Here is a 24,514-nt window from a genome sequence, read left to right as displayed (position 1 = left end):
TTATGTTAGTTTACCTACATGTCAGGCCCCGAACAATAGTATCAGGGATGCTCCTGTGTTGACAGCCTGGGAAAATATTACCTTCTGAAACAGTCTTCTTCTTCTGTAGTGGTCAATCCAAGGATTGTTTTGCAACAGCTACAATGGCAGCTTGTCTCCATTCTGTGCGTCTTTCAGCTTTTCTCTTCATTTCTTTATAGGTGTTGCATCCCACATCTCTAACGATTTGATCCATGTACCTCAGTCGTGGTCTTCCTCTCGGTCGACATATCCCTCTATGATTGGGTTCAGCAGTCCTTTATGTCTTAATAGATGGCCTGTAAATTGCACTCTTCTTTTAACAATGAAACTCCAGAAGCTTCTATTCTCACCTGCTCTTTCCAGAACCACTTCGTTTGTGACCTTGTCGATACATTTTATTTTGAGCATGCGTCTATAGCACCACATTTCAAAAGAATTTAGCTTCTGGTCTTCCTCTGTCCCGAGAGTCCATGTTTCACACCCATAGCATGCCACACTCCACACATATGATTTCAAAAATCTTTTCCTGATTTCAAGGCTGATGCTCTTAGATGTTAAGATGTTTTTCTTCTTGTTAAAAGCAGCCTTCGCTTGAGCAATTCTACTTCTCACTTCTGCCTTGCTCCTTCCATCCCTGGTAATATTACTGCCCAGATAAGTAAATTTATCAACTTGTTCAAACAGTTTATTGCCTACATGAACTTGGACTTTCACTTGATCTTTTTTGTCGCGTGCCATTACTTTTGTTTTTGCTTTATTAATTCTCATATTATATTCTTTCCCCATAACTTTATCCATTCTATTCAGTAGGACTACAAGATCTTCTTCACTTTCAGCCAGGACAGCCATATCATCGGCATATCTTATCATACCTATTCGTTGGCCATGAATTACTACACCTGTCTGTGAATTTTCCCTTACTTTTTTCAGCGCCTCTTCAACGTATAGGTTAAACATAACAGGGGATAGTGCGCAACCTTGTCGGACACCTTTCCGTATCTGCGCCTCTTCTTGTTTTGTCCGTCCACGGATAACTGCTGTCTCGTTTTTGTACAGGTTCCATATCATTTTTCTATTTTTATAGTCTATTCCTACTTTTTTGACTACCTCAAACATCTTATCCCATTTAACATTATCAAAGGCTTTCTCTACATCTACGAAAGCTATGTATGTTGTCAGTTTCTTATCTAGTCGTTTCTGTGTTATTAGTTTTAGACCAAATATTGCTTCTCTGGTTCCTCTATCTTTCCGGAATCCAAACCGGTCTTCGGAGAGTGTAGCTTCGACTTTTTGTTCTGTGCGTTTCAGGATAATTGAGGTTACAATTTTAGAGGCGTGAGTAACTAGGTTGAGCGTCCACAATTTTCACATCTTCTATCATTTGCGTTCTTTGGAATGGGGATCATAATGTTTTCCCAAAGTCTGTAGGAATTTTACCCTGCTCGTACATCTTGAAAACAAGATTATACAACTCCTGATTCAGTTTTGCTCGTCCAGATTTCAGAAGTTCGGCTGGGATATTCTCTATACCACGCGATTTGTTGTTTTTCACTTTTTTCAGAGCTAGTTCAAACTCTGAAACAGTACTGGAGATAAATCTGATATTTCTAACAAAAATGGTAGGAAATCATATTGTTCATTTTTAATATGTCGATTGGTGCCAGTAAGATGACTGATGGACTTAATTCGCGTGTGTCGAACAGGGACAACGAAGCTACCAAGACCACCGCTGAAGAGAGAAAGAAAGAGAGAGAGAGAGAGAGAGAGAGAGAGAGAGAGAGAGGGGAGAAAAAAAAGAACTTTATGGTAGAGGACCAAATGCCATTTAAACATGTTGAATGCGAGGGAGACGCTCTACTTTTCGGGCGAGGGAACAGCTTGCTTGACTGACCAATGGGAACATAGATTTGCGCTTAACAACTACTGTACGTCTCCACCGTTCACTCCCGTAGCACGTGTTTACGTATACCGAGTGTTACGATAAGCCAAAAATCGTGACCTGACTTCTTCCAACTACGAAGCAAGGAGTAGGTGTTCTCGTGATTTGGGTGGTCGTATCATGGCTTTGGTAACCGCTGCGGCTACGTTGAACGTAGGGCTCATTTTAAGTTACCCTGCTCATGTAACCCGCAGGCGATGTTTCCCTTTGACAAAATCTAGATCGACGTGAGGAACGCATATATGAATCTCCTACATCTCGGGTGGGCCCCTGCTGCACCTCGCTCTGTAATACTGTCCATAACACAAGAGTATCGAAGAAATTATACACTTTACACATGCGATGTAAACATTTCAGTAAAGTGATTCCTCTGCTGGCAGAATGTGTTGTCTTAAACTTTTTTTTATTGACAATTGGATCGTAACGTAATTTCGTTGCGACGTTAATGGTTGCGTGGACTGCTTTCAGTGGTGAGTTGCGGGCTACTGTCACCGGTGAAGACCTTTTAGATCCTCGGACAGTGAATTGAGCTGCTCTCCCACGTATGAAATTAAAAAGTTAATATCGGAATAATGCTAGCGGCGCTATATTAGCCGTCGCGTGTGATTTGGACCGAACTCGTTCGTCTCTAACGCTTCGAACACCGGGAATTAAAGGGTCTCACGAACAATTAGTTTTCTGAATGAGAAATTATATCTGCAATTTAAGGTTGTTAGTTGATAGCGTTCCCGTTTAAACCAGATGAATTACTAGTTGCGTGCATTAAGAAATTTCTGTCAAAAACTTTGCGGTTATCCGAGCTCAGCATGGAGAGGCCGAAAAAATTCATCAACGCCCGCATTTTGAAAGCTTTGTTTCCTTCCTTGGTCGTCGCATAAAAATTCCAACTTCTTGTGACTGCTGCTTCTTGCTCGATTGGCAACATCTTTCTGTTCCCATTCATAAACATAATTTTAATCTGTAAACTTGGATTGCGAGACACGTCAAAATCCACTGGATTTTCATTGCCAATAACAGTGTAGGAGGAAGCATTTCCACTGCATGCAGCCATCCTTGGGTGGTCAAATGCTGCTAATATGCAGTACGCGCATCTTTGCTGCACGGATTTCGCTGTGTGTGCTCGTTAAGTTATGTGGCGAAGTACTTCTGTCCTCCGTTATCTAAGTATGTGATCTATTTGTGGCATTCTGAGCACTAAACTAAAAGACAAAACACCGATGTTTGTTTCTGCTTGATATACTTTTATTTTTATTTTTGTTGAAAGTGTGGCAGAAATTGATAACGTACTTGTGAAACAGGACTCAGTCTGGCCATAGCATATAGTGACCTAAAGGTAATGAATGCTGCCGAAACGCATCGTGCCAAACGATTATTGGTAGTAGGAGGACATGAGAAAAGGAAACGAATGCAGTTCGTAACAGAGACGTGGACGCCAGCCGCGGTACTCATCGCACTGCGAACAAGTGAGCGACCTTACTCGTATAAATATGCAGATACGCACAAGAGTTGTACTAAAAATACGAATTTTATACAAAGCTCTGTCCCAGCCGCACTTCACGACATGGTTTTCTTAGTTATAACGAAAATTCCGGAACCAGGATCCCCTTTCTAAGGCTCGCCAAAAGGGAAGCCAAATTGCACTTTCAGGAAAACTTGCGCCTCCGCCCTACAGTGGTTCCCATTCTTTGAGACGATTTCCCCTTAATGTAATGAGATTTTACTCAGCAGCCCCCCCCCCCCCCCCCCCACACACACACACCGAGCTTCACCAGCACCAGCAAGCAAACTTAAGAACGAAGTCTTCCTTTGAAGACTTATTGTTAAAACGATCAAAGACAAATGGTATTTAGTTTTTGTAGCTGTTTTGTTAAATCATTAAGTAATGAGTTAACGAGGCAATTGATAGTGCTTATTTCTAACAACCTTTATCTTATGGAGTGATGAAGTAATTCTCGGTGCATCGCGAATGCTACACTTACAACTCTTCCTCATAAAAGAAAGCTAAATATCCACACTCAGGGTTACAGGTACTCTCTGTAAATCACTTTATTGCTGGGCACCTTAGCACTTTAGGCTGCCAATGCTTTGTGTCTGACCATTGCGACCGATGATGATGATGATGATGATGATGATGATGATGATGATGATGATGATGATGATGATAATAATAATAATATTGTGTAGGGTCTACAGCAGTGAAATAGTTACTGCATACTTAATGCTGTGTTGTGCTATCACGTAGTTCGTTTATTATTGCGACGTGGATAATGAAGAAATTTCTCGTCCATTGCGGGAACTACCTGCAGGTCGGAGAAGACATTGTCATGAGATATTTAAATCTATGTTGCATGTGTTTTAATTTTACTGTCGTAGATGCATGGAACAAAGTATGTGTGTAGTGGATGCACTGTGTACAAGAACCGTTTCCAACCACTTGCTGTTCATTTCGCGTTTGTCGCACGGAAAGCAGGGTTTCACCATCGCTGTGTGTGTGTGTTTGGGAGGGGGGGGGGGAGGGGGGGGAGTGGAACACACTTTACTAGAATTTCTCCTGTCACTATCTATCTAACATCTTTCACATTACTTGATTGTGTGGTCATTGAGCCCTGACTACCTGTGGAAATGTACTCTTAAGTACTCGAATACTGTGCCGTATTTCAGATTTTCAATGAAACAGTACCTGATATTGTCGCCTATATTCGAGTATCTTGATAGTCAGCTACCATTCTTTCCATTAAGCCTGTCTTACAATATTGTAACTGTCGTAAAAATGTTCTGAGTGCGTGACCTCCCCCTACGTTGTCCGGAAATAGCAATGACAAGCTACCACAGTGTAGTGGGTGATGTGTAGTTCAAGCAAGGCCATAAGTAATGCCTCCCGCTAGATGTTTGCATGCTGAATCTACGCTTGACAACGGCGACTGATTTGTCGGATGCAGAGCGGCATATATGTCCGGCAGTGCTAACGATTAGACGGTCGGTTACGGGAGCATGTACTACTCGTAAAACGTTTGATGACCACTGGCAGGGCGTTCAAGAGTCGACAGTCCGAAAGCTTGTATTTGATGGCAGTCCGGTGGCAACGTTAGCGCTCTAGCTTTGCTGTGTGCAGCGCTGCAGTGGGGGAAGCAGCGAGCGCAGGTGTTTGGCCGGCAGTGGCTGTGGAGGCAGGGCTTTGCGGCCCGGTGCTCTGATCTGCTCTGCTCTGAAGCCCGCCCGCTTCACCCTACACGCCAGTCTTTTAGCAGCCAAGAAGCAGCTCACAAATAGCACGTCGCATGCAGTGTTAGCTGGTAGATAACGAGCAACGGGCGCGGGAAAGGTCAGCTATTTCCGGGCCCAGGAAGCCGAGGAGGCGGTCGATGTTGTCTTCAATTGCAGCAGCCCCTGCGTGTCTCGCGCTCATGATTACTGATTGTGACGTCACCCAAGTCAACAGCCGCGCCTCTGAAAAGCTGTGCGCGGCTATTCCTGTTACTTCCGGGAAGCCGACTCGGCGGAATGCACCATGCCGTGATATACTGGAGGCAGCCGTGGTGGCCTCAGTAGCAGTGACTTTTACTGTGCCGGTAATTGGGGGGTACAAATCGCACTAACTGGAATGAAAAGTGTAAATCGGGGCATTTGGAGGCAACTCCACATAATTCTCAGCCGATAAAACAGAACAGTTATAAGATAATTTTGTTTTCCGTCTGTCTCTGTGTCCATCTTTGGGGTAAGAATCCTTTCTCTCAGGAACGGTTGAAGGTGTCAAGTTGAGATTTATGCCACATAGTAAAGTCTATGGTCCCTTGGCCGTGTAAAAAATTTAATCTTGTAACTCTGCGGTAGTCCAACTTTTTCGCTCAACATCCAAAACTGACATTGTGGAGCGGCACCTCGCGCTACATACGTCAAGATTTTATTATTAATTGGTAATGTACACAATTGTGTATGTTACGAGGCCCATTCGACTGACAGTACTAAGGACACGATAAGTTGGTTTCCAGCCTCCTAGTACCAATTGTTGAAATTCGGCATCATTCGGAGCACTTCGTGTCGACTGTTCTGTTTCAGATTGCCGCCATACTTAGTATCCCCACAGTTGTGACAGTGTAATTGTTAGTAAGACAGGTATTAAATTTGGAAACTGTGTATGTCTTGAGGGAGTGTAAATCATTGTGTGCAAATACCCAGACTATATTCACCCAGTATTCGTGAATGAGAGCACATAGGGACTTCCAGCAAACTTCACACACAGTTTCGTGCCTTCGCGGGATTTTTTCTCGCTGATACCTCCGTAAAATGACGTAGCGAAGTAGTTTATCGTTTACTACATGTTCGCTTTTCATGCAGTAAAACTTCAGCAGCACGCATGATGGATTAGTTTATCACTTCTTTAGTATTAACTCTATTCGCAACACATTCTGTAGAGTCTATCAACACATACCGCTGAACGCACCTACAAAATTGTGTCATTGTATGATCCTCACTTCAGGAGATGCGACGTCATAAACATTGAGGTTCGTGAAAAACTAGCTTTCGCTTAAAATAGAGTGAGAATTACTAATACCGTACTCACCCAGTGTTTGACAATGAGAGCACGTAGCGGATTCGACAAACTTTGTGTAGGATTTCAGTCCTGTTATAAAGTTTTTCTTGCTTGCATGCTTAACGTCAAATAGTTAACACATACAATTATTGGTGAAGTAATCAAAAGTCGGAAGCTGGTTTATACATGCGAGTTAATTTCCTTACAGAATCAGGGGTTTACGGGCTGTTTGAAAATACGGCTCAGAACCGCGGGTAGCAACAATACCCGGGTTCGTGCCTCATGCGGTCCGCGAGCTGCGATTTGACGGCCACTGATCTAACGCCATGCGATGGAAAGATACAGCTGTTTATGTCACATATTTTGATCCTCGCAGACTCACTCATCAAACCCTACAGACGAACTACCTGTGTACACATTTAAGTTCATGCGGAACGCCCAGAGCACGATTCCTTGTGTTTCATTTTATTCCATGAATACGTAAGAATTCAGCAGCTGTTTTGTTCGTAACGTTACAAGGGAAGAGCGAAAGTGAGGAAAGAAAAATCGCTTGCTTGTATAAAAGCTTTCAGACTGCTTGCTTCATAAGTTAAGATTGATCCCATACCCAGCCGTCCCAGTGTTAGGAACAATGCTGAAATTTCCTACCGCTTCCACGGGCGAACTCGTAGGGGAAGTAGTTGGCCCCTGTGAACCGTTAAGTGCGCAAGAAAGGAAGACAGGCTCGTTTTGGGGAACGGATGGGGATAGGAATTGGCAGTACCTCTTCCATAAGTACGATTCCAGCATTTACTTCGAATATTTAGGGAACCACCTAAATCCTGTACCTGGTTCCCGGACGGGGGTTTGAACTATCGTCCTCGAGAACGCGAAAGCCGTGTACGCTGAACGTTGCGCCACGTCTCCCGGTAAGCGCGTGGGATTATCGTGTGGATCACTGTGGGTGCTGTCTGTGCCGCGATACACTGCGGTCGCGCTGGCCACAGGCGAGTGTGAAAGGAATGCCGACACACGGAGACGCGGGCGAGTGGGGAACCGGCACTCCGTAGTCTGGAACGCCTGCAAGGTAGGCTGACGGGCGTGATGTGTCCGTCAGACGGGCGGTTCACACGCATTCCTTCTACGACGCTCTGCGGATATATTTCGAATTTTATTCAGAATAGTGGCGCAGTGCTTTGGTCGGTGAATTGGCGCCATCACATACCCTTCACCTGTAGGCCAAACGTATGAGTTTACTAATTACTAATGAAAACGTCATCCATCACAAAGATACGGACAGGTTACCTCCACCTCAAGCCCCCATGGGACTAGTATGTGTTGTGTGTTACCGCTTCGTATACGGAAATGCCATAGATTACAATGTACAAAAATTTTCTTTCGCGAACTATAGGCGACTCAGCCTTTATTGGTGTCATGTCTTTGAAACGTCCGTGAATTTGCCGACGGCCATTTTTTTTTGTACTTGAACGTTGGTGTACCTTCCCGCTGTGGTGCTGGCTTCCGTGCAATTCGCTCTGTTCGACGTTCAGTAAATGCACGATAAAATGGTCACTACTTCTCGTAGACGTACGATTCCTGTTCCGAGAAACGTGTTTATCAACATTTTGTGTTTACTATGAACTAACGTATTGTCTTAATTACTATCTGCGCTACGTAATGGATTGGTCTTACATGGAGCCACGACCAGGCTCATTTCGACACTCTACAGACAGTGTGTTTTGCCGCTGCATTAATATCACTCCTCAGATGGTTTGGACACGCCAGTACATTACCATAAATAGCCCTCCTGTGGTGTGGTGGATCCATTAAAAAATTTGAACCCAAGGTCTAAGCTAAGGTTTTTCTGCACGTAGTTCTTCAACTCGGGTGATCCCTTAGTTAGGGACCTAAAATAAAAAAAAACCCTTAAAAGAGTAATTTACTAGCGTGAGAAGCATGACTAGGACCGTGGAATACGCATCTGACTCTGATAAAAATATTCCGGGCTTCGTTCAGCTCGAAAGAATGCTAAACGGCAAAAATTAAAAGTAATCAATCGTATGAATTCCGCGCTGCATTTTATTATATGAAAAAAAGAAGAAACTGATGACTCTGCAAACTAATTTAAAATAAGTTATCACGCTGTCTCATATATTCCCTTTCTAACACAAATGATTCATTTTTGAACTGAAAACCTGAATACATTGCCGGCCGCGGTGGCCGAGCGGTTCTAGGCGCTACAGTCTGGAGCCGAGCGACCGCTACGGTCGCAGGTTCGAATTCTGCCTCGGGCATGCATGTGTGTGATGTCCTTAGGTTAGTTAGGTTTAAGTAGTTCTAAGTTCTCGGGGACTGATGACCTCAGAAGTTAAGTCCCATAGTGCTCAGAGCCATTTGAACCTGAATACATTCTGCAAGGTTTTATTTACCGTGTGGCATGCATGAAGAGGTTTTGAATTACAAAATACTAATAAACTACCGGGTGTTTCATAAACAATATCGGGGCTTTAAGGCTGTGTTGCATTTGTTACATTCAGCTTACAATTAGAAATAATACATGAAAATAGTGCAAGTGTGGCTCAGTTTTGTTTGTATACCTATGCGACCGCGCACGCACTGTTTCCCGTCCCTTCCGTTAGAAAGCGCTAGTAGCAAAGATGGCGACTAGTGAACAGAAATCTTTCTCCATATACAGCTCGCAAGGATCGAATCTGTTTTTACAGTGTATTCTGCTTTCCGTATTAAGTCCCACTGTAATCTTCCAAGTGATGACAGCGTCCGTAGATGGTGTCATCAGCTTGAAGACACCGCCCATCTTTGCAGAGGGAAGAATATGGGACGAGCAAGAGCGACTGAAGGGTATGTCTCTGGTGTTTCTTGTTGCATCCGCTACAACTGTGGATCTTTCCTCAAGTGGAAGAAGCTGAACCAGCGAACTTTATTCGGCATCAAGCTGTTGCACCGTCTCACTGGCATAACTCAATACATTGGTTAGTCGACGTTGTACCCGACGGAAGGATTAGCCGCAAGTCGTTGGAAGACAGAATTTGTTTCGCGTGGCTTCCACGTTCGTCGTGTGTCGAATGGTGCTCAAATTGAATGCTTGTAAGAAAAACAATTTGTGTTGCTCTTTCATTTGATGCATTATTTCTACGTTAAATGTAATAGAGGCTACAAAGTCTTAAAACCCCGATATTGATTTTCAGACACCCTGTACTACATATCGACGTTTCAATAAAACTCTCCAGTATAATATAATACAGGAGGCAACAGCTATAGTCGAATATCTGTGGCTGTTCGACACCACTTGTCAGTGTCGGGAAATGTTCTAAAGGTGCCTTGCAAGCGCGTGGGAATAGGAAAACGTATGTAACTGGACTATCACAGAGAGAGTGCTAATTTTCCATTGTCAGAACTCTGAACGGACATACCCAACCCTACGCTCTGACGTGAACCCCGGACCATGGAGCGACGTAACATTTTGAACATTAACAAATGATTGACAGAGATGAAATTATCGACAAGTGATGAAAAACATCCTAGGCGCTTCCCTTCTACATTTTGAAAATGTTGCAAGATAATTTATAACAAAAAAAACATCGGCATATTATTCGACTAGGAAAATTGTGGACTGTAGCAAACTAAAATTTTGAATACGATATTGCAGTTGCTGTGGTGTTCAGATGTACGATGCAACTACAGCCATTGTGAAACACATGAAATGTATTTGCAGTTGCGAAAATGGACAGCGACCAAGTGTGTAACGAAGTAATGACGGTCAAGATATGTACCTCATCGGGACTCACTGACAGGCACAAATTCCCATACACGGCAATGAAGTGAATGTACGAGTGCGAGTTGTAGACTCGTTGTCGACGACATGCGGAAATTTGCGTCTGTCCGTGAGCGACGCTCGGATAGCCTAATGGTAGCCAGCACGGTAGCTCAGCGTGTTCGGTCGGAGGGGTAGCTGCCGTCTGTAATAATAATAAAAGAAAAACTGAGTTAATGGATCAACGATGAACTGAAATCGGTGTCTTGCGACGTCCGCCCCGAGCAGATACAATGAACGAAAACGAGAAAAATGGCGAGCACGGTAGCTCAGCGTGTTCGGTCAGAGGGTTAGCTACCCTCTGTAATAAAAAACTGAGTGAACGGATCAACAAAGAACATGAACGGCTGTCATCGGACGTCCGCCACGAACAAATTCATTGACCAATGTTGAGCAAAATGAGATTTTTTTTAAAAAAAGGTAAGGCGAGCGCTAGCGATGACAAGGAAATCCGGGTTCGAGTCCCGGCGCGTCACAGATTTTGATTGTCATTATTCCATTATAAAGCTCTCCGCGGCTCGTGGTCTTGCGGTAGTGTTCTCGCTTCCCGCGCACGGGGTCCCGGGTTCGATTCCCGGCGGGGTCAGGGATTTTGTCTGCCTCGAGATGACTGGTTGTTGTGTGTCTTTCGTCATCATTTCATCCTCATTCACTCGCAAGTCGCCGTAGTGGCGTTCAAAGAACTTGTGGAGGGCGGCCCCTCGAGGGGTCTGCCGGCCACCAATGCCATACGCTCATTATTATTATAAAGCTAATGGCTGTTCATATTCGGAACGGCGAATACATTTCATGTATAAAGTTTAAAAGCTCGAAACTATGCAGTACAATTTCCACTAATTTTGTATCTTTTTGTCATTGTAGTTTTTTTTTAAAATTAATACAGGGATAGTATGGGGGATTAATTAGAAGTTTTGATTTTTGAAAAAAATAGTTTCACTTCTCCTAATTTTACTTTTTTGTCGGTGTTAATATGTTTGTAAATACGCATTTGAAATAATCGAGATCGACAAATAACAAATAAATGCGAGAAAACGTTTGGGGACGGCTGGTAGGTTACGAAATCGCACGGTGGTGTGAGGTTGAGGGATGAGCGGAGTGACTAGCGTTACTGACACCGCCACCGGCCACGTACAGCGTGAAGGCTGGCCCGCGTCGGTGGGGCCCGTCAAACGGCCGCAGAGGGCGGCGTAGTAACGGCCGCAGAGCGCCGCTCCTGCCCGTGTCGTGTCGTGTGTCGCTGCTGTAAATCTGTCTGTCGGCAGCCAACAGCGGCAGCGGCGCCCACTCACCTTTACGACTTGCTGCCCGCCGCGGCGCCGTCATCAGCGCCAGCAACTGGTGTCCGGTGCCGGACACGTCACCGCCCATCGGCCGGATCTCGGGCGCCCGCCGTCACGCCGCTTGTGTCGCGACGCAATCGGGGAGTCATTCAAATGGCTCTGAGCACTGTGGGACTTAACATCTATGGTCATCAGTCCCCTAGAACTTAGAACTACTTAAACCTAACTAACCTAAGGACATCACACAACACCCAGTCATCACGAGGCAGAGAAAATCCCTCACCCCGCGGAGCGTCATTACTTCGCCGCCAAAGAAGACATCTCATGAGCAGATAAGAGGTCGGCATTTGATATACTAAACAGTGATACTCTCGTCGAGCCGACGGCTGCTTTCGACGGGACAGTCCTTTATTACGCGTTGTCCTGCTGAAGGTAGGATGCTCTGCAAAATAAATGGACGACAACGAAAGGAGAGCGACCCTGGAGAAGCAGAGCTCCGTGGAACCGATAACAGGGCCGGCGGCGGCAGCGGTCGACACGGCGTGCGGTCGGCCTAGCGCAGACGTCGCCGCGGAGTGGCGGCAGGCCGCGTTTCCCCTCCGGCGTCCGCAACAGACGACACCTGACAGCCGAGCAGGAGAGTTTCCGTTGTGGCGATACAGAACAGAATAGAGAGAGAGTCACGCGTTTTGTGGACTATTCCGTAATTGTTGTGATTCTTGAGTTTCTTCCGGCGTATTTGATAATCAAAATGTCCACGGCTGTACTGCCGGTCTACAGTGTCCAACGGGAACAATATTTCGGCAATCATACATGTCGCCATCATCAGGTCAACTGACGGACAGAGCTCCTGTGAACGTGCCGGCACGGAGTTCCGTACGCTATGGCTGCTCAGGGGGAACTGGGTTCGGTCGCGGCGGCGGCCGATTTAAATACCCTCCGCCCGCGGCGCGCTCCCTCCCTCCGCCGTCCGCGCCCCGCGCCACGGTCGCGCGGTGGAACAGATTGCGACGGCGTCTGAGATGACGTCGGTGTGATGGCTCTGTCCGCCGTGGTCGTCACAACTATACGTTTGCTCGATTTACTCTTGATTAACCCAGTCGCTGTTTCCCAAGCCTTGCTAAGATTATAGCCACAGTCACGGTTTATGAGGTCGTCATTGGTGCGAATTTCGATGGCCTCTCTAACAACGCTGTCCCAGTATCTCGACGTCTGTACCAGAAGCCTCGTGCGGTCATACTCCATAGCGTGATTTTCCGACAAACAATGTTCAGCGACCGCCGACTTGCTCGGATACATCAGTCGAGTGTGCCTCTGGTGTTCACGGCATCGGTCCTCGACGGTACGCATCGTCTGATCAATATACGACTTGCCACATTGACACGGAATCTGGTACAGGCCGGCCTTCCTCAAACCGAGGTCATCTTTGGCGCTCTCCACCAGTGCACGAGTTTTATTCGGAGGACAAAACACAGCTCCGATCCGGTGTTTCTTCAAAATGCGGGCGATTTTCCCCGAGAGTTCACCTGATGATGGCGACATTTATGATCGCCGAAATATTGTGCCCGTTGGACACTGTGCACCGGCAGTACACCCGTGGAGATTTTGATTCCATTATTGTTGTTGGTAGTTTTGATTAAATCATAGTTGTGTTGGATTACACTTTCAGATTCCGCAGCTTGTGGTTAGTGTTGTCGCCTCTAGATCGTGGGGCCCCTGGTTCGATTCCTGACCAGGTCGGGGATTTTATCTGCTCAGGTCTTGTGTTGCCCTGACCCCTACTTCACCATCATCATCGATGCACAAATCGCCGAAGTGGCGTCAAATAAAGTCTTGCACCTGGCGGTCAAACCACCCCGGGCGAGGTCTCCTGGGCGGTACTGACAAACCGTCATGTCATTTCGTATTTGCACAACGAGTGTTTTACTTTGTTATTAAATTCAACAAATCGGTGAGGCCGTCGTCAGAGAACTGGTTTCTTTTAGTGTTATGCCCTTTTACCCCTAATTGCTTTCATATGCACTTCATTACGAATTCTGTAGTAGGATGTATATCCATGTAGATTGTGTTCTCCTATATATTTCCTGTCCACAGTATCGTTCATTTCTTGTAGGTAGTTGGCTGTAGATTATTGCAGTGAGCTATTCTCTTTCTTGTACCCTTGCAAAGTCATTCATCGGCAGAAGCAGTATTATTTTTATATGTATTATGAATATACCTTATAAGTTTTTATTTTATGTTTTTATTGTATGTTTTTATTGCTCCTTGTAGAAACTTCACTATTTTATTATCATTATTAGCATTTTCGAATACGTCATTTCTTATCTGAAGTCAATTGTCTTAGGGGGTTGAGTGGAAGGACTAGATGTGATCATCTGTGCATGCGGTCTACTATTGCGGATTGTTGTTTAACAAACCGTAGCTTTATTAAAAGATCACGCTTACACAAAGCCCAGCCAAACCGCACTCTCGCCCAAGTCCTGTGCCACAGTCATAAACAAAAACCACCTGTCATTATGCGTTTCAGCCAGTCGACGCTGCAGTAGGAGGTCGGATAGCTTGTGCGTGAGTAAGTAGTTTCCCCGTTGCCTGTGCCGCGTCTTTCGCAAACTGAACTCCTGTTTAATGTTTTCTCCCGCCAGGAACTGTTTCTATAATTATTTACATCCCGTCCTTTCAGAACAGTTCTATATCTGCGTGATTAGTCCGCAATTCACAGTTGAGTTCCTGCTAGAAGGTTCATCGAACCATCTTCGACCTACTTCTCTGCCATTAGACTCTCGAACAGCTCGCAGGAGATGCAATTTTGTGAGAACTTCCTGTCGCAGGGAGAGACCCCTCTGTTTTTATCACTGCCACCCCATTTCGTGTACGTTATCCGTGGTACTTTCTCCACTATTTCGCAATAATACAAAGAGCCATGGTAAGGCAGCAATGAGACGCCTACAAGAGAATTCTGTGGAATAGTTTATAAACTCCAGTCTACCTGATGCTATGACGTGCACTAATGTTGAAGGTTTCACTGGATGGTAAGACAGTGCACGTTTACTCTTGCCAGCAGTGCACTTGTGAGCGATCGTAAATATTAGAGAGGCTCAAACACTCCGCTTCTGCCCAGTTTCATTTTCGCATCGTGGTGCGTATCTTTAAAGTAGTACTATTTTATGCATTCCATGCGCGACCTGAGCCTTACCTAAATACTACTGCGTACGAACTAGTTTCTGACATAAAACGTGCCGACCAGCATTGTGACTTGGAATCAACGGGAATATGGTAATAGGTAGGCCACAACTGTTAAAAATAATTATAGTTTTGATTTCTTCGAGTACTAGGTGTTTGGAGACGTAGGACAAGCTGGTACTGGGAAGGTCACAGGCCATTTCCTTTTCGAGGGAATCTTCCCAGAACTTGCTTTACTCGATTTAGAGAAACCACGGAAAATCGAAACCAGCACGTAGCGGTGTAACGATGACTACGCCTCCTTTGCCACGCATTGCAATCCCAGCAGCACGCCACCTCACTCTGTGATGTAACAATTGAGTTTGCGGTTTGATGAGGTAATCAGTTACATTCCAGCAAGAAGAAAAATGTTCCTTCAGGGCATCTACGCCAGTGTGGCCTAAGAATGTATCTAACGTTGTCTGGATGAGAATACCAGCTGGTTTTATCTGACCTGCAACAGTAACGGAGAAGACATATTGTGTAATTCTGGCACTTGTAAACAATCCTTGAGCAGAAAATGTTACAAGTGACCTTGTTTATTTTTGTATGCCTATTTCGGATATTAATATTGCTCCAATTATTTGAAAGTACTGCTCTATTCGTGAAAAGTGTCAAATATGATGTTTTTTATTTCTCAGAGTATAGATTCAAAGAGTTACGGATGAGAACAAATACAGAGGATTCCGAGGACTACACTCTGTAACGAAATCATCACCTGTCCCTCGCAACTTTGAGCTGTACAGGACGCTGTTACGCTTTAATTAGCGTGTCCCTGATTACATGGGGCATCTGCAAGTGTCTTTCATTTTGTGTTCTGATCTCTGTGAAAGGTCATGGAAAGCAACGAATGACATTCAGTGTAGCTTCAAAGTGCTTTGAGGTGGCTGCAATTACGAACTTATTTTAGAAGAGATGAAAAATTAAGTAGCATTACGTTGACTATGAAGTGATGGCTCTTTTCTGACTCGGCAGCGAGCAAGAGCCTGAGAGAGAGAGAGAGAGAGAGAGAGAGAGAGAGAGAGAGAGAGAGAGAGAGAATGCTACTCTGTTGGCGGCATGGGAATGAGTTCTTCCAGCAGAGCCTCTGTGGGTGCTCGAAACTTCACAGCGTAGTTCAATCATACTTGGTCTTAAATTGGATCGAAACGTAACACAAACCATGTCAGTACCGAACTCTTGTACCTATTCGAACATCCATCCAAGTAAGGGCTAACAGATGGCAGCTCTTCGTTATCGTACGCATGGGTTTCAGAATTTGTGTATGTCTTCACATATGCTATAATACCGCAGTAGCGCTGTCATCTTACATCTTCCGTCTGTGAAGACAGCGAGAGAATTTCAGACAGCCGCCTCCGTGGTCTCAGCGTAACCATCATTTCCTAGTAAAACTCGTACATAGGGTGAGATTTATTTTTCCTTTCTGACAGTGTGTTCATAAAATAACAAGCTGCATATTTTCGTAATCTTTTTAACTGCCGACTTGTGATATTTTTTTGTTTAAAGAATGATGGTTGTAGATGAGTCTGAATGGTCTTCATGCATTTCGTGAAATTCATCATAAGGTAGTATAGTGCCAGGCAATTATTCTTAGTAAAAATTGTTGTAGACCTTAAAAACTTGTAGAAACAAAAAACGATCCAATGCTAAAAATACATTTTCGAGCAGCATAAATAAGATGAAGTTCGTCATATCTCTCAAATCCCCACATCAGCAGCCCAGAAATAATCTTATCTCGGCAAAGCATTTTACTCTTCTCACACTCTCACACTTTGTGCAATGCCGCAGACGCTTGAGCTGAAAGCTTGCGCCTGGTTGCTAGCGCTTGCGGCGGCGCGGTTTCTTTTCGTCCTTTTTACCTGCACCTTCCTGTGAACTCGTTGCAGCAGATCGCCGGTAGGGAAGCCGGGCAGAAACCTACCGCACCGCAACTCGCACCAGGCTGCATACAACGTCACCGTTCTAAATATCGGGAAAAGGTCTTAGTTTTGAATGAAATGTGGAAATACTGGCAAAACTTGGGTATATTCTGAAGTCCACAATTACACGTTCACTGCCAAGCCGGTGCTAATCATAACACAGTCATGCACAAACCCTTTCGTTCACGTTAGCAGTTTATGGTGACGTATTTCCCGAAATGTGAACAGCTACTAAGCACGGATTGCTCTTAAATGAAAATGCTTGCCAAACTATCAAGTTTATCGGTCTCTAATGCACTCAAGTTTTCAGTCATCGATCTGCTCAATATGACACGAGGAAGTGTCTTTTGTCGTACCCAAAATTACTTAAAAAAATTCATATTTTCTAAAGAAAAAGACGCCGGAATAAATGTAGCTTCAGTTCAAAGCACTTTTGGAACATACAGCACGACTAAAAGCGCCAAATTGTAGCTTCCTTCGGAGCTCATACTACATACGATCGTACCATTGAAAAACTGGGCTCCTACTCCTTTAAACTGCTGTAAGCATTCTATATCGCCAAAAGAAAAGCCGCGTGAAGACTACACCGTTCTGATCGATGAATTTTCTTTAAGGCCAGTAGAAAAACATTATTCTCCCGCGTTAGTCCGCCCATTTCATGGGTAACCAATCAACAAAAGCCACAATTTCGAACTGTACTTTTTCCCGAAATAAATATTTAACATTCAGATATTTTGTTTATACTTTAAGTTATTAACTATTTTCATTTGTACACGAATTTGCTTTCTTGTACCATAAACTTTACTTATATTATGATACAAAATTCTCCGTCCTCTGCATTCACACTGTCTTAAAATTTTCTGTCGCTAGTTGGTACAGCGTTTGTCACTATAACAGTGATGTACATATTTACTTTAGATCACATTGACGATCATTCACATTGCTAAAACATATTAAAAACTGTACAAACATAAATAAACAAATCTGCAACAAATAAACAGAACAAATCACAGAAACATTCTCTTGACCTGTTTCTTGAATGTCTCCGTCCGCTACTGTACTCTGGTGGATGGAAATTAGAACTACGTACTCGACTGACCCCGCTTCAGACCATCTGTCACTGTGCACGCAGGAGTCACTCTCCCGATACACAGGCTCCAGACAGGAGCGACATAAGGCCTCAGGATCCGTGCCACCTCCTACCTCCTTCGTCCCCCGTCACCCGCCACCACAGAGACAGAGAGAGAGAGAGAGAGAGAGAGAGAGAGAGAGAGAGAGAGAATTATTTACTGCTGACAGTGATTATAACTGTTTATGTAGCTGCGTTTATGTGATTATTTACAACATTTTTATATCTTTTGTTTCAGGTAGTTTTCATGGCTGTTACCGGCACCCTGTCCGTAAGTTGTTCCTGTTTTCCTGGTGACACAGTTCGACATTTTGTTGATATCCTAATGCTAGGGAACATAGTTAAAATGTTTCATTCCGGTTACTAAATTCGTAAGGTTTTCATAAAATTTCTCTCTTTATTAGTTGCTTTAATTACGACAGCGATGCAGTGTCATTGCACATCAGGCGACTCCTATTGTACAACTTCAGGGTTGCTCTTCGTGATGTTCACACACTAGACAACCCTATGAGTTTTAAAAAAGGGTTGACGGAAAGGGGGGGGGGATGGTGGAGGAGAACAAATGCAGTACAGGCTAGAACGAATATTTCACTCACATGTGTCGAACTAATATTTAAGCATATTTCGCTTTCAGGCTATAGAAGTGCTGCCAGGTGGTGATAAAATTTCGGTGGTATTCCCAATGCTCCACCCTCTCCCAACTGTCAGCCTGATTGCTGGATCGACTTCTATCACGCCTCCCACAAGATATCGGGTCTGTTAGGGGGGTACGGTACGTTGATTGGTGAATCAACAACAACAACGGTATAGTCAAGGTACCTCGCAGCAGAGACCGAGGCGCACATTCCCCCCCCCCCCCCTCCCCCCCTTCCCATATCTCCGTTTTTCCCCTGCTGCCAGCATATACTCAATAGGATTGATAGAGGTGGTTATGTGGGTCACACAAGGACTTCCTTACCTCTGAAGCGTTTACCTATCACTCCGCAACAGCTGGAGAATGTTCTTTTTGATCGTACTTGTCTAATTCCGAACGGTATAAGCCAAAGATAGTGACACTCCTCGCATGATGGTGCTGTTGGTGGTGAACGGTGGAAGGTAAGTGCTGTACGATGCATTCGTATGCTACGTGTGCTTCGAATGCAGCAGAAGGAATGAGAAATGCCCGACAGAACTACCGCCGTATTGCCGTCACTTCTGTTTCAAGCGGAATACTGAAACATACTCAGAGATGAAGATTGTTACGTACGTGGTACAAAACCATCTTCACGGTTAAAACCAGCATTGGTCCAGGAAACATAGATCACGCGAAACTCAGCTCGAGCTCCTCACAAGTGATATCGTCAGTGCTGTGGGCAGCTGTAATCAGATTGAATCGGTGTGTCTAGACTTTTTCGAAACATTTTAATTCAGTCTCACACTGACGACATCTAACGAAGATACTACTTTGCTATCTGGTCTGTAACCAGGTTTTCGACTGAAGGCAAAACGCAGCGCGCTATCCGGGGCGGAGAGTCGTGTACAGACAGTGGAGTAATATCTGGTGCGCCCCAGGGGCTGTAATGGGACTGTTGCTTGTCATATTATACATTAAAGACTTATCGGGCAGTAATAGTCTCAGTCTTTTTTGCAGGTGATGCACTTCACCAAATGTAAAAGAGCCCCTTGACTCTCGGATTAATGAGCGACAACTGGGCGAGTCACGTTATACAAATCTTTGGGAGTAGTATTGCGCAGAGGCAAGAGGTTGTGCGATAACATAGTCTCTAGCTGGTTAAGAAAGTGACAGGCCGCAGTTCATTGGTAGGACACTCGGAAACAGTTTGTGTAGAGGAGGAAGAGGTTACTTAACTTCCCGTCGACAACCAGGTCATTACAGGCGTCGCAGAAGCTCTGATTGTGGAAGAGTGGAGAAGGGAATCGGACGTGCCCTTTCAAAACAACCATCCCGACATTTGCCTTAAGCGAGTTAGGGAAATCACGGGAAACCTAAATCTGGATGGCCGGACGGGGATTTGAACCGTCTTTCTCCCGGATGAGAGTCCAGTGTGCTGTCAGCCGCGTCACCTCGCTAGGTAGTTTGTAAAGCAGTTGCGCGCGCTATGCTTGAAAACTGTTGTATCTGTTGTATCTACATGTACGTACGTAGCCCGCAAGCCACAATACGGCGCATGGCGGAGGGGACGTTGTGCCGCTAGTAGTCATTCCCCCTTCCTTTTCCAATCGAAAATGGAGTAAGGGCAAAAAGAGTGGCCGCCTCCGTGCAAGCCCTAATTTGTCTTGTCTTCCTGGACCTTGCACTAAACGTACGTTGGCGGCCGTAAAATGGTTCTGCAGTCAGCCTTAAATGCCGGTTCTCTAAATTTTCTCAATAGTATTTCTTTAGTGATTCACATTTGAGTTCACGAAGCATCTATGTAATACGTTGATCAAACCTACTGGTAACGAATGTATCAGCACGCTTCTGAATTGCTTCGGTGTCTTCCTTTACTCAGAGTTGGTAAGGGTCCCAAACAATCGAGCAGTACTGAAGAATGGGTCGCACTAGTGTTCTCGACGCGGTCTCCTTTATAGACGAGCTGCATTTCTCTAGAATTCCCTCGATACACTGAAGTCGACTATTCCCCTTCCCTACTTCAGTAGCCGCATGATCAATACGTTTCATATCGTTCTGCGACGTTACGCCTGGACATTTAATCGACATAACTGTATCAACCAGCACACCAGTGGCACTTTATTCGAACACTGTAGTATTCTTTTTCCCACTGATTTTCATTAACTTAAATGTTTCTACATTTAGGGCAAGCTGCAATTCCTCAAAGAAAATAGAAAATCGTTGGTAGTCATCTTGTGTCGCGCTACAGCCACTCAACTTCGAGGCTTTGCTGTGCACTACGGCGTCATCAGCAAACAGTCACTGGTTGCTGCTTACCCTGTCCGTCAGATAATTTATGTGTATAGAGAAGAAAAGCGCTCCCATCACACTTCCTTGAGGCACTCCCGACTATACCGTCTTCGTCATGCACATTCCCCATCCAGGGCAACGTGCGGGGTTCTATTACAGATCTGAGAACCTATTCCCCGTGCTCAGAGCTTCGTTAACAGCCTGCACTGGGGCACTGCGTCAAACACTTTCCGAAGTCTAGGAGCTTGAAACGTTGCTGCTGCGCTTCGTGCACGGCCCAGGATTTCGTACGAGAAAAAAATGTTCAAATGTGTGTGAAATCTTATGGGACTTAACTTCTAAGGCCATCACTCCCTAAGCTTACACGTTGCTTAAGGGGAGCCGGAGGTGCATATGCTGCCCATGTTAAAATCACTAAGTTTGAGGAACATTATGAATAAACTACCAAATAGAAAAATTTGAATTTTATTTTTTTACATATAGAGTGGTTTAGTATTGCAGTTATGACAGAGGGATTTTGGAGTATCTTTTCTAGTTTCCTTCCAATTATTTTTTTATTAATGGCCCAATTTTTTTACAAATAATTGCTTTATAATTAAACTGAAATGAAACTACTGAACATATTGCCAAATGGCTGTGTTACAATGTAAGTTTGACCACTAGGAGTGCTGTATAAAAATTTCATTAAAAAAAATGGTTCAAATGGCATTATGGGACTCAACTGCTGAGGTCATTAGTCCCCTAGAAGTTAGAACTACTTAAACCTAACTAACCTAAGGACATCACAAACATCCATGCCCGAGGCAGGATTCGAACCTGCGACCGTAGCGGTCTTGCGGTTCCAGACTGCAGCGCCTTTAACCGCACGGCCACTTCGGCCGGCAAAATTTCATCCCTCTAGCTTGAGTGGATTTTGAGAAAATGTTCCTTATATTCGAAAAATTCTAATTTACGGGAAATGGCTATCAAAGTTTCTCAATACATTCCTGCACTATAGGATGGATTATCAGGGTCTTCTTCTTCATCCTCCAAAAGCTTCCTCTTCTGTCTTCTTTTCTGGCCTGTTGTTCCATCATACTTCATATGCCTTTCTCTTCTTTCTGCTCCTCTTATCCTTTCTCTGTCAATATTTCTTAGTGCTCGTACAGTGTTCACCCCAGCTGTAAATCCTAATGCCTTCAGAACTTCACACTTCACACTGTTCCCTTGGTTGTAGGTTGCTATTGCATCATAAATGCCAAAGTGCAGTGTTTTTATGCTTACAAACACCCTTTTAGGAATCACTTTCCAAATCAAATTGTTTACGCTCTCATTAGGAGTATGCGTCTTTCCGTGTAGACATTTGTGTAACAATTCTGGCTGTGCTAAGTCATGAAAAATTGGTTTTATTGCATTTATCACAGCTGCTGGCAAACCATGTTTGTGATCATAGTCCTTTTTTGCACTATATTTGCACCAGGAATCTCTTGGGCACAGGCTGTGTAGGGGGTATTCACTGGAAGAGGCAGTATGAAGGAACTATGCCCACACTGCTTTTCGCATGTCACTAACATTACTAGTATTTTGCCTTATAGCATACCCATAGTATCTCCGTAGACGTTCAATCACCTCATCAGTAAGCCTGCCTCTCCCTCCTATTGTCTTTCCATCACTGAGCTTTGTTTTAGCCTTCGAAGCCGTGAACCCATATGCTTTTGCACATGCCCAATGCATTCCAACTTTTCAACTACAAATTCATTTCCATATGGTTTCAGTTCCTCTATAGTCTTGAAACCTTTGGAGTCACCATCCCCAAGGTAGTATTTGTACCTAACGTTGTATCTGGGAACTGAACGTTCAAAAATTTGTTTCACTCCATCCACTTCCATTGCTCCACTTGATCCACTAAAATTTGCCTCACAGGTTCCACTGTGCTCTCCTTTGATTTAATTTTTGCACCTACAATGTTTAATAATATTGCAACATCTATCACTTTTGCACTATCACCACAAGTAGCAGTTACAACCCCATTCAGGGATTTATGACCCCTCTTTTGCCAGGAACCATCTAATGCCACTACCAAATCCCTAGAACCATCGTTCATTTCTACAGATTCCTCCACTGCTTCCTTCATGGTTTTCAAAGCCACATCCTCAACAGAAGATCCTACCAGTTCACAGTAGTACCCAAATTTGCTTGGAGGCGATGGCAAGTTCATACTACCACAAAACAGTTTACCAGCAGCAGACCCTTTTCCAATGGATCGAAGACCATACACAAGTCGAACATTCACATCAAACACTCTAGATCGTCCATTTTCACCAAAGAGACTGGCATGTGAATTGTAGAAAGTCACTTGATACTTGCAACATGCACAGATTATCTTCATCTCACAAGCTAAACCAAAGTGCTTTGTTATCTCTAGTCCCACTCCTACACTTGAACAAATTTTGCACAGAACACTTTCTTTCAGCACAGACGATAATAATCCAATATTCAGTACTTCGTTAATATCATCACTGTCACTAACATATTCACGAAATCTGTCACTTCCACCAGTCAGCTTCTTGCTAGAAGATGTCACAGGGCTATGGCCGGCCATGTGTTGCTTAGCAGAAGAACGCACTGTTTCAGTAATTGTAGTATCGCAACTTGGTATTAGTGTTAATTTTCTTTTCCCTACGTTCTTCCTCTTCTTATATAGACGGTTACTAAAACGTGGCATCGTAACCAGAACAACGCTTTACACAAGAAGTATAATACTACCAACAACAGGCGCAACACTGAACTAATTCGAAACGGTAAACAGCAAAGAGACGATGTTCCGCGCTCTTAGCGCTTCATTTGTCACAGAAAACAATGTAGCCAACCCTTACACACTCGCTGTATGCGTAACATAAGGCGCTGTATGCGTAACAGGCCAAGAAAATCCCAAGTAGTTCGCCAGGAAGTCACGAGAAGGTGTTAGATGCATTCAGCGGCCGCCTATTTCCTCTGCAGGCGCGGGGGAAAATGGTAATAACTCCACTTCTAGGGCGAGTAGAACAATAATTCAAAGTTTACATTAAAGAGGAATGTTCCAATTAATTTTCGGTAGCAAAAAAAAAATCGTAATTTTTTGGATTTGACCACCTCCGGCTCCCGTTAACCTAAATTATTCTAAGGACAGACACACACACGCATGCCCGAGGGAGGACTCGAAACTCTGTCGGGACCAGCCGCACATCGTACGAGAAAGGGGCAAAGTGAGTTTCGCACGAGAGATGCTGGCTACACCCGTGCTGATTTGTGGGCAGAGGCTTTTCTCTCTCAAGGAGATTTGGTATACTTGAGCTTAGAAGTCTGCAACAAACTGACGTTAAGAATATTGGGTTGTAATTACGCTAGCCGTATGTCAGGCACGACTAGTAGGGGGAGCGGTGTACGCATAAAGGAGCCCGGCACGTGTTACTGCGGAGAGAGTAAAGTGTACCAGCAGTGCAGAGACGAGACACGAGCACTCAAAGAAAGAAGCCGAACATCTCGCGAGAACCTGCTTAGAAAAATTAATAAACCGTCTGTCAGGACTGAGACTAAAGTTAGGAGTATTCTTCAGCGTCCAGTAGCAGCGTGCATACAGGTATATTTCCCAAGCCTCACCTATGAAGGAAGAAGGAGAACTCTACATGTATGGTACGAGTAGTAATACCCCCTGCGACGCACTTAATAGTGATTCGCAGTGTGTAGACGTAGGTAGACTTTCACCGTAGAAGGCACCATCAGGGTTTAACAGGCACTCTGGATG

At 44.4% G+C, this 24,514-nt stretch overlaps 1 protein-coding gene across 3 annotated transcripts in view; it reads left to right on the top strand.

The window, feature by feature from the left end:
* LOC124546611 (phosphofurin acidic cluster sorting protein 2-like) overlaps positions 1–24,514 on the top strand; it is a 676,573-nt gene that overhangs the window by 359,182 nt on the left and 292,877 nt on the right. The window contains exon 1 of one of the 3 annotated variants that reach the window (XM_047125052.1): positions 18,096–18,120. The exons of the other annotated variants lie outside the window; for them this stretch is intronic. The gene's annotated coding sequence lies outside the window, so the exon portion shown is untranslated. Of the gene's footprint in view, positions 1–18,095; positions 18,121–24,514 lie in introns of those variants that run through there. 3 annotated transcript variants of the gene reach the window in all.

The sequence above is a fragment of the Schistocerca americana genome, chromosome 1 (genome assembly GCF_021461395.2).
Source record: "Schistocerca americana isolate TAMUIC-IGC-003095 chromosome 1, iqSchAmer2.1, whole genome shotgun sequence".
Taxonomy (NCBI): domain Eukaryota; kingdom Metazoa; phylum Arthropoda; class Insecta; order Orthoptera; family Acrididae; genus Schistocerca; species Schistocerca americana.
Note: the sequence above shows the minus strand (reverse complement) of the source record. Positions and strands in the feature narration are given on the sequence as shown.